At 36.2% G+C, this 13,298-nt stretch overlaps 1 non-coding gene across 1 annotated transcript; it reads left to right on the top strand.

The window, feature by feature from the left end:
- Positions 1-1,787: 1,787 nt before the first annotated feature.
- LOC145044698 (small nucleolar RNA R71) lies at positions 1,788-1,894 on the top strand. Its single transcript, XR_013681643.1, has one exon. It is a non-coding gene; the product is annotated as a small nucleolar RNA R71 (small nucleolar RNA).
- The last annotated feature ends 11,404 nt before the right edge of the window (positions 1,895-13,298 follow it).

Here is a 13,298-nt window from a genome sequence, read left to right as displayed (position 1 = left end):
AACACGTCGAGTCCAGTTAAGGGAGTCATCGAGTCCTGGGTAGAATATGTGATATCTCTGCTTTCTTCATATGGACTCGACGAGTAGAATGGGTCTACTCGCCGAGTAGGCTTCTCAGTGGCTTTTATTAGCTCATTATAATCATCTTCTTCTAGCCATATCTCTATTTCCAGTAGGTCTCTTTCAGCATCAAGTTCTTCATCAAAGGCGATGGTGGACTTGTTTGGTTCTTTATTGTCCCATTCCTCCATTAATTCATCCAACATATCAATTGAAAATGTCGTGTCATCATTGTTCCTTGCATGCTTCATGGCTTGATCAACCCCGAAAGTGATTGATTCATCTCCCACTCATAGAGTAAGTTTTGAATCGCGCATGTCAACTATAGCGCTTACGGTGTTAAGGAAAGGTCTTCCAAGGATGATCGGGACTTGAGGATCCGCTTCCTTGTCTAAAATTATGAAATCCGCGGGAAACATGAACTTATCCACCTTTACCAAAAGATCTTCACAGATTCCGCGTGGGAATGTAACAGTTTTATTTGCTAAGTGGATTTCCATTCGGATTGGCCTCGGTTCCAGGAGATCTAGTTTCTTGAAAAATGAATATGGCATGAGGTTTACACTAGCTCCTGAATTAGCCAAAGCATGAATGGTGGCCAAATTCCCAAATTAACAAGGCAATGTTAAGCTTCCTGGGTCACCCTTCTTCTTCGGTAGTTTGTTCAACATGGTAGCCGAGCAATTCTCATTGAGAACCAATTCACTCACTTCTTCCATCTTCCTTCTATTGGTTAGAAGATCCTTAAGAAACTTGGCGTATTTTGGCATTTGGGCAACCGCTTCAATGAATGGTATGCTGATTTGAAGAGCCTTTATGTGTTCTAGAAACTTCTGGTAGTCTTTTTCATTCTTTTCTTTCTTAGCTCTGGTTGGATATGGAAAATGGAGGCTGATATGGCTTGGTAGGAGGTGGACTTTTCTGATCAAGTAGCGGACTCGCCGAGTCCATATTGGGAACTCGACGAGTAGTGTCTGGGCTCAGTTGGTTTTACTTTTGGCTCGGGTTTTCTACATCCTCCTTTTGTAATTTCTTGGGATCTTCATTCTAAATGGGAACTAGGGGAGTAATGATCTTCCTACTTCTAGTTGTCACAATGTTTATATGTGCTCCTCGTGGGTTGTTTTCGGTTTTACTAGGAAGTTCTCCTGGTGATCTTTGATTTATTTGTTGGGCCAATTTCCCCAGCTGTGTCTCAATGTTGTGGATAGATGCTTGATGATTTTTAAGTATTGTTCTTGTCTCTTGTATTGAAACATCATGGTCATTGTATCTCTTTTCTGAAGCAGCTACAAATTTATTAAGCATACCACTCCTTCTTTGGTTTTCACCAATCATCATCAGATTTGTCACCACTGGAGTAGCATACTTGCACCTTCTTGTTCCCATTCTCGTCCAAGTCACAATCTCTAGTAAGATAGGGTCCATTGCAATTCTCACAACCCACCCGAATAGCATGTATTGTTTGATCCATTTTATCCATCCTCCTATCCATGGTTTTCAACATAGCCATAACTGCTGACAAATCTTCTGAGGCTGCATAAGCTGCTCCCCTAGTGACATCATTCCGTGGGTTGTGGTATTCCCTAGAATGCTTAGAAATTTCATCAAGTAGTTGCTTTATCACCGGGGTTGCTTTCTTCGTGAGTGGGCCTTGCGAGTCATGTAATTGCCTTGTTATAACATTCACTCCATCATAAAAAATGGAGACTTCTTGTTGACTATTGAGATCATGATGTGGGAAATTTCTTAGTAGACTTTTGGACCTCTCCCAAGCCTCATAAAGTGATTCTCCAGCTTGTTGCTCAAAGTTGGCTATGGCTTTCTTTAACTTAGCTATTTTGGAAGGTGGGCAAAATTGATCAATAAACTCTTCTTTCATCTTGGCCCATGTAGTGATGGATCCGGGGGGAAGTGACTTGAGTTAATCCTTTGCAGCATCCTTCAATGTAACCGGAAGCATTCGAAGCAGCTGAGTCTCGCGAGGCATGTTTGGAACATTGAAGTAGTCAGCTACATCATTAACTTCATCCAAGTGTTTGTAAGCATCTTCATGGTCTTTTCCGTAGAAGGGGATCTCTTTGAGTTGAGCAAGTATGTGAGGACCCTTAAGCTCAAAAGTGGCAGTTACGGGAATTGCGGGTTGCACAAGTCCCGAGCCTATATCATCTTGTATCTTCTTCTTCCATTCGCCCATGGGGACTTCATCAATGTTGGCCATGGTGTTGTCCAAGTCTCTTTCTTAATTGTTTTCCTCTTCGTATTCAGTTTCGTAGTCGTATTCAAATTCAGCTTCTCTTGGGTTGTCTTCAATATCTTCTAGCTTACTTTCTTTGCTCTTTCTACTGCTGGTCTCTCCTAGTTTCTTATTCTTCTTCTTCCTGAAAACAGTTTTCAAGTTGGTCAAAGGTGACTTGCTAGGTGTATTCGAGCCTTCAACGTCCTTGCCTCTGTTTTTTCTCAACGTGGATTCTAGGTCTTCAAAGGGGGGAACCAATGGAGTGTTGGATCCTTTGGTCATGAAAATTGTGCAACCAGAACAAGAGAAAAAAAAACGCATAAAAAGAACAAAAAAATGAAATAGAAAGAAAATAAAAAAACTGCCAAACAGCAGTGGACTCGCCGAGTAGGGTTGACTCCACTCAGCGAGTTCACTGTATAAAAAGCTAAAACAGAGAAAATTAAAAAAAAACAAAAAACAAAAAGACGACTAAAAACTAATAATTACGAAGACTTAATCCTAATTACTAAATTACTAAAAAAAATAACTTTGTGTAAGATAACCCCACACAAAGGATCGATAAAACTATGAATTAGATTGAATTTTTGAACCGTTCTCCGGCAACGGCGCCAAAAACTTGATGTGTGTAAAATGCACTGGTTTTATTTCTACTTTTAAAAATATAAATTTAGCACACAAAGCCTTTGAACCTGTCTTTTAGTGGTATAGTTAAATAAGTAGGGTATCGAACTCAGGGAACGAAAATTAAACTAATAACTAGTTTTAACTAGACAAGTAATAAAAGTGAATGGTTTTTCTCTAGTTTTACAAAACTAGAAACTTAAACACACCTCCTAGCACCTAATTAACTAAGCAACTAAAACAAGTAAAATTCACCAAATTTAATAAAGGGTTTCTATTTAGGTCCAACTAATTCACTCCTATGATCAATTTTATGATAAAGTATTATATTGATTGTTATTGGTTACCAACTATAGTGATTAGATTCACATTCGCTATTACCAGCCCTTAGGAAATTACTCAATTTAAGCAGTGATCAAGTGTTTAAACTAATTAACTTCCTAGTTCAATTATTTGGATTAAATAAGATTTGTAATTGGTTAATCAAATTGGTAGTTCAATTAACCTCTTGTTTGTTGGTTTACCAAACAAGCTCACACATTAATTTACCCATTCTCTAATTAATCCTAGTTTCATATTCACTAATCCTAGGCATATAATGAAGTGTTCACATAAATCATATGAGGTTAACAATTAAGAGATGTTCATGCAGCCTAATTGTCTTCCAATTAACAGAAAATAGTCATAATCAATGCATAAGGTTCTTTAACAAACTTAGTTTAACAAAATCACCAATACTCAATCAATCTATCACACCATAGGAGTAAATTAATCTTTCCTAAATAGAAACTACGAAATTTAGCTCATGATTACAGTCATAGAGAAGCTAAAAACGAATTTAATTGAACTAAACATGATTCGCTTCTAGATTAAGTGGAAGATTTAACCTAATTCGCCTTGATTCTTCTTAATGATCAAAGATTAGGTTTCTTCAGGTCTCCAAAGGTATCTTCAGTCGCAAGTAGCTCTCCAAGGAAGCCAAAAAAACTCCTCAATTCGGGATATCATCCGCTATTTATAATTATCTCAAAACAGAGTCTACTCAGCGAGTAGGTGCCCAACTTGCCGAGTTCCTTTGAGAAATACGTGTACGACAAGGAGTTTGGATATTACTTCACGAACATTGAATTGGACTCGCCGAGTAGGCCTCTGGACTTGCCGAGTAAGGTCAGGTTATTCTTCTTTCTTCATTCTCCAGCTACTTATTGCTTCTCCTTCCTTGTTTTGCTCCCAAGCTTGTCTTCTAGACTGAAAATATAATTTAGACATTATTAAGTACCTTTTGTCCATATTATGAAAATAATTAGCTAATAATTGATAAAATTCTATACTAAACACATGGCTAAATATGCATATATCAGTATTATTTATTAGTAAAGTTACTATCTTATGTTAATTATTTACCTATTGTTTGATTTTGCATGTTTTGACTTCCTGAATAATAAATTTATTCGAACAGTCCATAGTCGTTCATATGTTAGAAGTAGGTATGAATGAAGATTGTCGTGAATTGGTGTGTAGATTGTCTAAAGTGTATTAGACATAGAAAAAGTTTGCTACAACGTTCACGAGTGCTTATGAATAAGATGTGTGCATTGGAATAACCCACGTTTGTTGGAATCACTTCATGGAATTTATCACAAGTAATCGTAAGACGATAATATCATATGGTCTTAAAACCTAGATATATGGTTTATTATTTGCTAATTGGTTGTGCATTGATAATGCATAAACACTTTAGTAACTTGATGTTATAAAACACATTGTTGTGTATGATTTGATTAGTGAATGGTAAATGCGTATAATTCGAAGTTTATCTATTCCTTTTATCCTAAGAAGGTAAAAGTGATATTAGTGCCCCTCGATGATTCGGTTTGACTTATGTGTCGGGCCCGGTCAGGACTGAATTAATTTATTCAATTAAGTTCTATGTCAAACGAATCAGAGATCGAGAAACAAACTGTTGGACAATATGTATAACCATGTTTCATGTAATTATCCACATGATATCTAGAATAGAGGATTATATGATCCCTTCTCTGAAGGACATGTCATTGTTGAGATCAGAGTTCGACAGGATCTATGAGAGCTATGATTGCTAATCGGATTGTATTTGCATTTATAGTTAATAGACTTATCCAAGTAGGAGACTGTTAGATTAGTGTCTAAGCCAGTAACAATATTTGGTAAGTACTTAACCCAGTTGTGCATGGTCCTTTTGGGTTGTCTTCACCAAAGCAACTTGACAAGGTGATTTATGAATAGAGAGGTTAATATGGTTTATTAATATATTATATTAATAATATATTAAAATAGAAATCATATAAGTAAATTAATATTATACAAAATTAATTAAGAAATTAATTTTGTGGCTAAAAGACATTAATTTAATATCACGGACTTAAACTATCAAGTGTGTGATAGTTGAGTATTGGGCTGAGGAGCATCTTGGACTAGGCATGGACGAAATTAGGATGTTTCCATCCATAGTTTCGGACATAAGGGCCTTATTCTAGAGGCTTCCTTGGATTGCTTAAGGCCTAAGCTATCCATTAGGGTTTAGGCTGAAACCCTAGCATCACCAGTATAAATAGGACCCTGAGGCTTGCAATTTTCAGCCACTTGATACCCTAGAGCCATCGTAGCCGAAATTAAGCCTCTCCCCTCTCTCTCATATCATCCTCTTGCTTGTGTGGTGTTTGTAATCCATTAGAGGAGTGAAATTTGTGACTCTAAGCTCCAAGATAAGAAGATTCAAGCTATTATTCAAGAGGTAATCTTCTAGATCTGTTTTCTTAAGTGAATTTCGAATCACGTATGCTAGATCTAGGGTTTTTAAGTCTTGGATGAATTGCATGTACAATAGAGAAACCTAGATCCGAGCTTTAGGGTTTGCATGATCACATAGGATGTTCTTTTTATGTAAAACCCATCAGTATGTACATAGGATTCCGTCGAAACCCTCCAAGGTCTTACACCTACGTGCCCTGGGAACTCCCCGAGGTCTTTCATGCAAGTATTATAGATACAAATAGCATACCTCATATCACGTAATCAACTAGCGCAACACATAGCAAGTAATGGGCCGACCTTGGTGCCTTCCACCCATTGGTATGGTGAGGAGACTCACCTCTCAAAAATGTTGAACTGTAAGATTGGATAAGTCCCCACACACATCTCCAACTCAACTACTTACAATCATCATGTGACTAGTTTTGTTAAAACTCTGGAATACCAACAATACCCTCAAAATCACACTTGGTCAACCCTGGTCAAAGTCCAAGTCAACAGTTAAGGTCAACAGTCTATGTTGACCCCAACTCGTCAAGTGCATCTAACAACTCGTTGAGTTCCTTTAGATTCCAGAAAACTGGGACAAACCATAGCCAATTCAACGATTTATCTCATCAACTCGTCGAGTTGCCAGAGTAACTCGTCGAGTTTTCCCCCTGTTTTCACATTCGGGTGATACGTCGAATACAGGGGTTCTAGGGCTTAGATCTAAAATCTAAAGGTGTCTAGAAGGATAAAGTTTCCAACTTTATCCTCTAGAACCACTCTGAATGGTCTAAATCCCTTAACAAAGGTTGGAAAGCTTAAAAGCTTAGCCTTATGGTTCAAGACTCTAAGGATCTAGAATCCCACCTTTCCAGAAGAGGTTCTAGTCCTCAAAACGTTCCAAAGATGGAGACTTTATGGACATGCATGTCCAATGCATGTCTTTAAGTCAAAATGGCCAAAGAGGGAAAAATATACCCTAAATTCCATGCATGGCTTCCATGCCTGACCAAAAGCTAGATCTAGCCCACTATGGGACCATTTTGCCCTAGAGATTTATAAAGTTGCAAACTTTATGAACCCCATGCATGCAATCAACAAGAATAATAGGAAATGAAGAGTAAACTCAAGATCTAGCCATATTCTAAGATAAAAAGCGAATCTTGAATGCTTACAATAGTCTACAAGATGGTTAAGCTCAAGAGTGGGGGCTTTATTTGCTGGATCTTCTCCTTCTTCTCAAGCTCCAAAAGTCACTTTAGCTCACAATATGAGAGAAAATGTAGATTAGGGTTTAGCACAGATGTTCCTAAGGTTTGGAGGCTGATGGAAGGTCAGCCTCAAGGTTTTAAGGAGATTATATAAGGTGCGAACCCTAAAAATTAGGGTTTTCCTTTACATCGCCTACTCGTCGAGTCGGGCCTTCCAACTCGTCGAGTAGGTCCTAACTTCCATGTCCCATAAATGATCTCTACTCGAAGAGTAGAAGCTCCCCAACTCATCGAGTTCTAGTCTAAAACCCTAAAATTCGAAAAGTAATTTGATACCTGAAACGAGCGTTACAGCTGGGTTGGTTTGATGCATGGAAATGGATAAAGTTAGAAACTTTATCCATCAAGTACATATTTTGTAATATTCTGAAAGGTTTGAGCGTTGGTCGGAAATGATGAATACCTTATGAAAAAGCTGGTAGATTTACCATTAAGCACAACACGTCCATAACTGTGCCGCAACGCGATTCGTAATGGCCAGTCATGACTGATTTGTCTTCTTCGCGACGCGATCAAAGAATGGGTCATGTTATGTTGATTGTTGACTTTTACCAAGTTAATGATTGACTTTTGATCAAGTTTTACTGTTGCATAAGCTTCAAGGAATGAGATATATACTAAGGTTTGGCCTCTATTTGTTATCTAAGTGGTTCATGAGACTGATTCTTGTGTATTCAAATGTATACAAGTGTTCTGCTAGTTTCTATTTTAGGTGATTTATATCACTATACTATTTGTTACAATATATATATTGTGACGTCCCTAATTTTCCAGGAAGAAAAGACCGATTTGTTTATGCATTATTTGAAAATTAGAGTATATTTTTAAAGAAATATATTGTTGAATTTGTCCCTTAAAATATGATAAAGAATTTATCAAAGCATTTCTGAAGAAATGTATTATATTAAAAACCTTAGGATATCATTGTTAATACAGATCAAAAGCATAAACATAAACAACATTGGCCTTATAATATCTATTTATACTAGTGGCCAATAATCCATTGATCTCTCATCAGATCATCACTCATGTGCTCTCTTGCCACTTCTTGTATACGAGAAAACTGAGTGGGTTAGGCTTGGGAACCTGATGAGCACATAGGGTTTTCAATCCATAATAATTAAGTTTATTAATTTCATCCAATCAAACAGCCCGACTACCTGTTCCCGTTATCCTTACTTTATGTTCCAGAGCATCTAAAGTAAGGAACCTATCCTAAGGATTTTCATCGTGATAGACACTACTGCTAAGGGGGTTCCTGTAACGCCTGTGTTTTTGGGCTTGTCATTAATAGCAATCTATTAGTCTACATTAACCTTTGTAACCCATTTTGAAATAATAAGAATGTATTATTTGAGTATTATATGTTTTGTGCTTAGTTGTGTGGCTTAAATGAATTAAGATTAAAAATAAGAGTCAAAATAAAATAGTAAATAAAGCTGATATCTTTGGATAATGTTGTAGTAGTTGAAACGAGGTTTCCGAATATATAAAGAATGCCGAAATCCGAGTCATAACGAAGAAGTTATGATCTGTCGAAGTTTCGCGACAGAACCGGCACGACGCCGAATGACGTAAAATACGAATTTAAGATAGAGAAATATCTAGCCTTAGTAATCTAAACGAACGTTGAAGAGTTCGTTAAACCAAGAGCGTGCATAAGAAGAACGCCCAAATTTGACTTCGTATGAGGAAGTTATGATTTTCTGAAGTTTCGACTTATAAAGTATGCAGCCCGAACACTCGATTTGAGATCGATCGATTTTTAGCCGAAACAATCTAAACAAAAATCAAAGATCTCATTAATAGTAGTGAAACGATAAAAAGATAGGTGAAAACGGACGTTGGATGAAGAAGTTATGAATTTATAACGGCGTTTTCCTGTCCCAGCCTACTAAGAATAATATATAAGTAATATATTTATAATATATTAAAAATAAAGTCAATATTAGCCAACAAAGTCTAAATAGGAGTTGTAGATCATAATCTCACCTACGCGTCGATATAAAGAACGTCGAAAACGGAGTTCGTATGGGAAAGTTATGAATTTCTGAAGTTCGGGGCGCGGAACCCCAAAACTGTCAGATACCACGACGTGGCAAGCAGTGCCACGACGTGGCAAGTCTTCTGACCCCTCCTGGAGTCCCCCAGACGCAACTTGCGATGACGCATGCGGTGACGATCAATCCCACGACGTGGAAAAAGGTGCCACGACGTGGCAAGGGCAAAATTTGCCCTATAAATAGATTTGAAGGGCCAGCCGTTTAGGGTTTCTATTTTCTCTCCTCTCTCTCCCGTTTTACCTTGATTTACGTGCAAGAAGTATCCCGAAGCCCCGGTATCATCCAGAGACCCGAACCGAGTCCCGAAGCCCGAAGATCTCAAGAAGAAAAGAGTTTCCGAGCCGAAACTCTACCCGCGATGAGCTCGGTTTGTGTGAAGATCTTCCAGATCTACCGAAGAATACTACTTCTACAAGTTGTAGTGATGTCTGATCATCTTCTGATCAAGTGAGTGTGTAGTTACTTTTTTCTAACGCATAATTATGAAGTATTTTATACGAAATACGTGTTATGTGTAAAATTTGTTGTTATATGTGTGAATGTATATTCACTTTCTTCAATCTCATAGATATGATTTATTCTCTATGAAATATGTTTTATGTGTATGTGTCTCATCTGTTGTTTGGAATATGTATTGAATGCGAATGCTATACAGGTTATAAACTATGTATAAAAATATATATTTTTGATTCAGTCATCTAGCGGAGTTTAGATGACGACCACAGACTTTTCTAGACAGTCCTGTGGAACGCTAGCAGGCTCACCACCTGTAGGTGTTAATGAACTTGGGTGTTCATTCGATGTACTCCATCCCCCTCATGGTTACCTTATTTAACATATATTGCTGGGAAACCCCCGAAGCATGTGTTGTCACCCTGATGAAATATTCTTAGACTAGGTCCCTTGTGTTAGTTATTTTAGGGACGTAAAGTGAGAATAACGGAAATGGGTAATTGGGTTATTGTTGGTTGATGAAAATTAATTTAATTATATATTGTGGGTTGAAAACCCTATATGCTCACCAGGCTCCCAAGCCTGACCCATTCAGTTTATTTGTATTACAGGAAGTGGCGCAAGGGCATAAGATGGATGAATCATTAAGTTGTTTTGGTTACAAGTTTGTATATGTATATATTTGTTGAATGACTTGAAATGTTATCGTTTATGCTTTATGGTCTGTATCGGAACATGACATCCTGAGTTTTGATTATATAATGAAAATACATTTCTTTATGAAATGCTTTGGTAAATATTATTTTATCACGTTTTGTTTTTAAGAACAAATTTCGCAACTCTTTTAAATCAAAATGATTTACTCTAAAATTATTATAAAAGCATAAATGAAACTGGTCTTTTCTGGCCGTGATTTTGGGGATGTCATAGTTCCTCAACCATATATGTATGTAAGGCAAACATGAGGGGGGTGCGGGGGGAGTACACCGGTGAGCACATTGTTCACAAACACCAACAGGTTGAGAGCCTGCTAGCGTTCCACTAGACTGTCTAGAATAGTCTGTGGTCGTCATCTATACTCTGCTAGATGACCGGATCATCGTCAACATTGAGTCCTCTCATCATTTTATTTCATCACACCCCAACTATTTCATCTACCCATGTTTTACCCAAACATATTTGTAGATATAAAATACATATACAATTTAAATCATTTCAAATATGTATAAAACGTTCATCCATCATAGATATCAGGTAAAAAGATACTATGCACCCATAGCACGTAATTTATATAAAATACTTCATATCTATGTGTAATATTAAAGTAACTATACACTCACATTAGTTGTGTGATTGGATACAATCTAACTAGAAACGGTTAGCATTTTGTGATAGTCAGGCTCGGGATGCGGAATGCCTTCTGCAAATGAGAGAGAGAGAGAGAGAGAGAGAGAGAGAGAGAGAAGTGTTAGGTGTAAGAAATGAAAGAGCCAAACTTTCTATTTATAGGGTGTTTTTGGCCCTATCATATTGTGAGAAATCATTGCTCAAGTTCCGAGCCATGGTTGATCACCTCATAGACTTGCCATTTGCGTTTCTAGCTTCGGAAGGTGTCCGTTTGACTCCTCACGTCGTGCGAAAACATGCTCACGTCGTGAGCCCTAAACTTATCACTCTGTAGACTTACCATCTGCATTTTAGCCTTGAAAAGTATCCATTTTACTCCTCACATCATGAGAAAACATAATCACGTCGTGTTCCCTGACGGATTAGGGTTTCTGCCACGTGTCATCCTCTCAGACAGCTACATCTTCGAAAGGTCATAAATTTTGTATACGAACTCCGTTTTTGACGTTCTTTATATCCACGCATAGGTGTAGATGTACTCTACAACTTTAATTTAGACCCCTAAGGCTAAAAAGTAATTTATCGTAAACTCACTTTTTTCGATTCCTAGTGTCGTGTCGGTTTTGTCGCGAAACTTCGATAGGTCATAACTTCTTCGTTATAACTCGGATTTCGGCATTCTTTATATCTCCAAAATCCTTATCCCGACCACTAAAACTTTCGTCATAGATATTGGGTCTATCTATTATTTTAATTTTGACTTTTTTTATTATATCTTATAAATAAGTATAATGCACATAAAATCACATAATCCACATAATATTCAAATATTTTCTTTTCATTACTTCAAAGTAGGTTGTAATTGTTGACCCCAAATATTATACCATTATACTAATGCTTAGCCTAGAAACATGGACGTTACATATCCTTTGTATGATAGCATGTAGTGGTATTATAGTATGTTGATTAGGCGAATAGGCAAGTATAGTTTTTTCATGTTGATTGATTGTATCATATGTTGACATATTATGTTTGAAGATTTGATGTTTGATTGAAACTAGACCTGCGAGCTTAGAATACTCGTTTCTTGGTTAGACATGCACAAGAACTATTAACCATTGTTGATGACTACACATGCACTAGAACTGTTAGTCGTCGTTGATAACTAGACGTGCACTATAGCTATTAGTCATCATTGATTCAGTGGATCGTCACTAGATCTGAGAGCCTTTGTATGTATTGAATGTTTATTGTGGTATGTGATATTTTGGGGAACTCACTACGTTTTATGCTTATATTTGTGAATTTAATGTTTTTTAGGTAGTTCCTCTTATCGAGGGAAGGCGCTTGGTGTGTATGTGTGTGTGGCTATATATATATATATATATATATATATATATATATATATATATATATATATACACACACACACGCGCACACACACACACACCAGGCGCCTTCCCTCGATAAGAGGAACTACCTAAAAAACATTAATTCACAAATATATATATTACCATGTTTTAATTTATAAATCCAAATCTAACACAGCTAAACCAATACATATTATAGGAGTGGACCTAATCATGTAGCAATATAGTTTTAGTATGACCATGTGTCGATCACAGGGAGAATGGGAATTCAGTTCAAATAAATTCAAATGTTAATTAAACTATAAACAATAACGTAAAAAGCGTTTATTATTTTATTCAACATAACTAACAAAATTAGAGATATAGATATATAGACAAAAGAAATAAATATGTGTTCACATAGATTTCGATTTCACTTTCAAATATGGTGGATTCCATTTGAGTTCAATGAATATTAATTATTATTTATCGATTTCTAATATATTAGTTATCTTGGTCGATTAATTAAATTGGATAATTGTAAAGACAATTAACTCATTAACCATGCAATTAACTATATAAACAATTATACTTAAGTTCGTATTATGGTAGATTTGATTTAGCAATTACCTTCAATGGCAATGAAAGTCAATTATTAGCATAAGTTGTTCAAAAACACTTGTTTGCACTTTTAAGTTATGATTTTATTACCTAACCCTATGTTTTGTTCAAAATACTAGTCATAATCATTTAATGGTCATAAGGTGTTCATAAATGTTTTTTTACACTTTTAAGTTTATGATTTTATTACCTAAGTCTATGTTTTGTGTAAAACACTAATCATAGTCATTTAATGGTCATAAAACAATCATGTTCAAGCTAATAAAACCTAGATATATTGTCTAAATTCTACTAACTCATTAATAAGTAATAAAAATCAAAACTTTAACACATAAGGATTTTGATCAAACAATCAATAATATATAAATAAAACCAATATCTGTACAATTGAATCACACCAAATCATTACGTTACATCTAACTTAGTGAAAACATTAGGGTTTTAATCAGTACATGAAAACAAAAAAGACTATTAAGTAAACTAATTTAAAATC

This window comes from Lactuca saligna, chromosome 4, assembly GCF_052625555.1.
Source record: "Lactuca saligna cultivar CGN05327 chromosome 4, ASM5262555v1, whole genome shotgun sequence".
In the NCBI taxonomy this organism is placed as follows: domain Eukaryota; kingdom Viridiplantae; phylum Streptophyta; class Magnoliopsida; order Asterales; family Asteraceae; genus Lactuca; species Lactuca saligna.
This window is presented reverse-complemented; position numbering and strand designations above follow the sequence as displayed.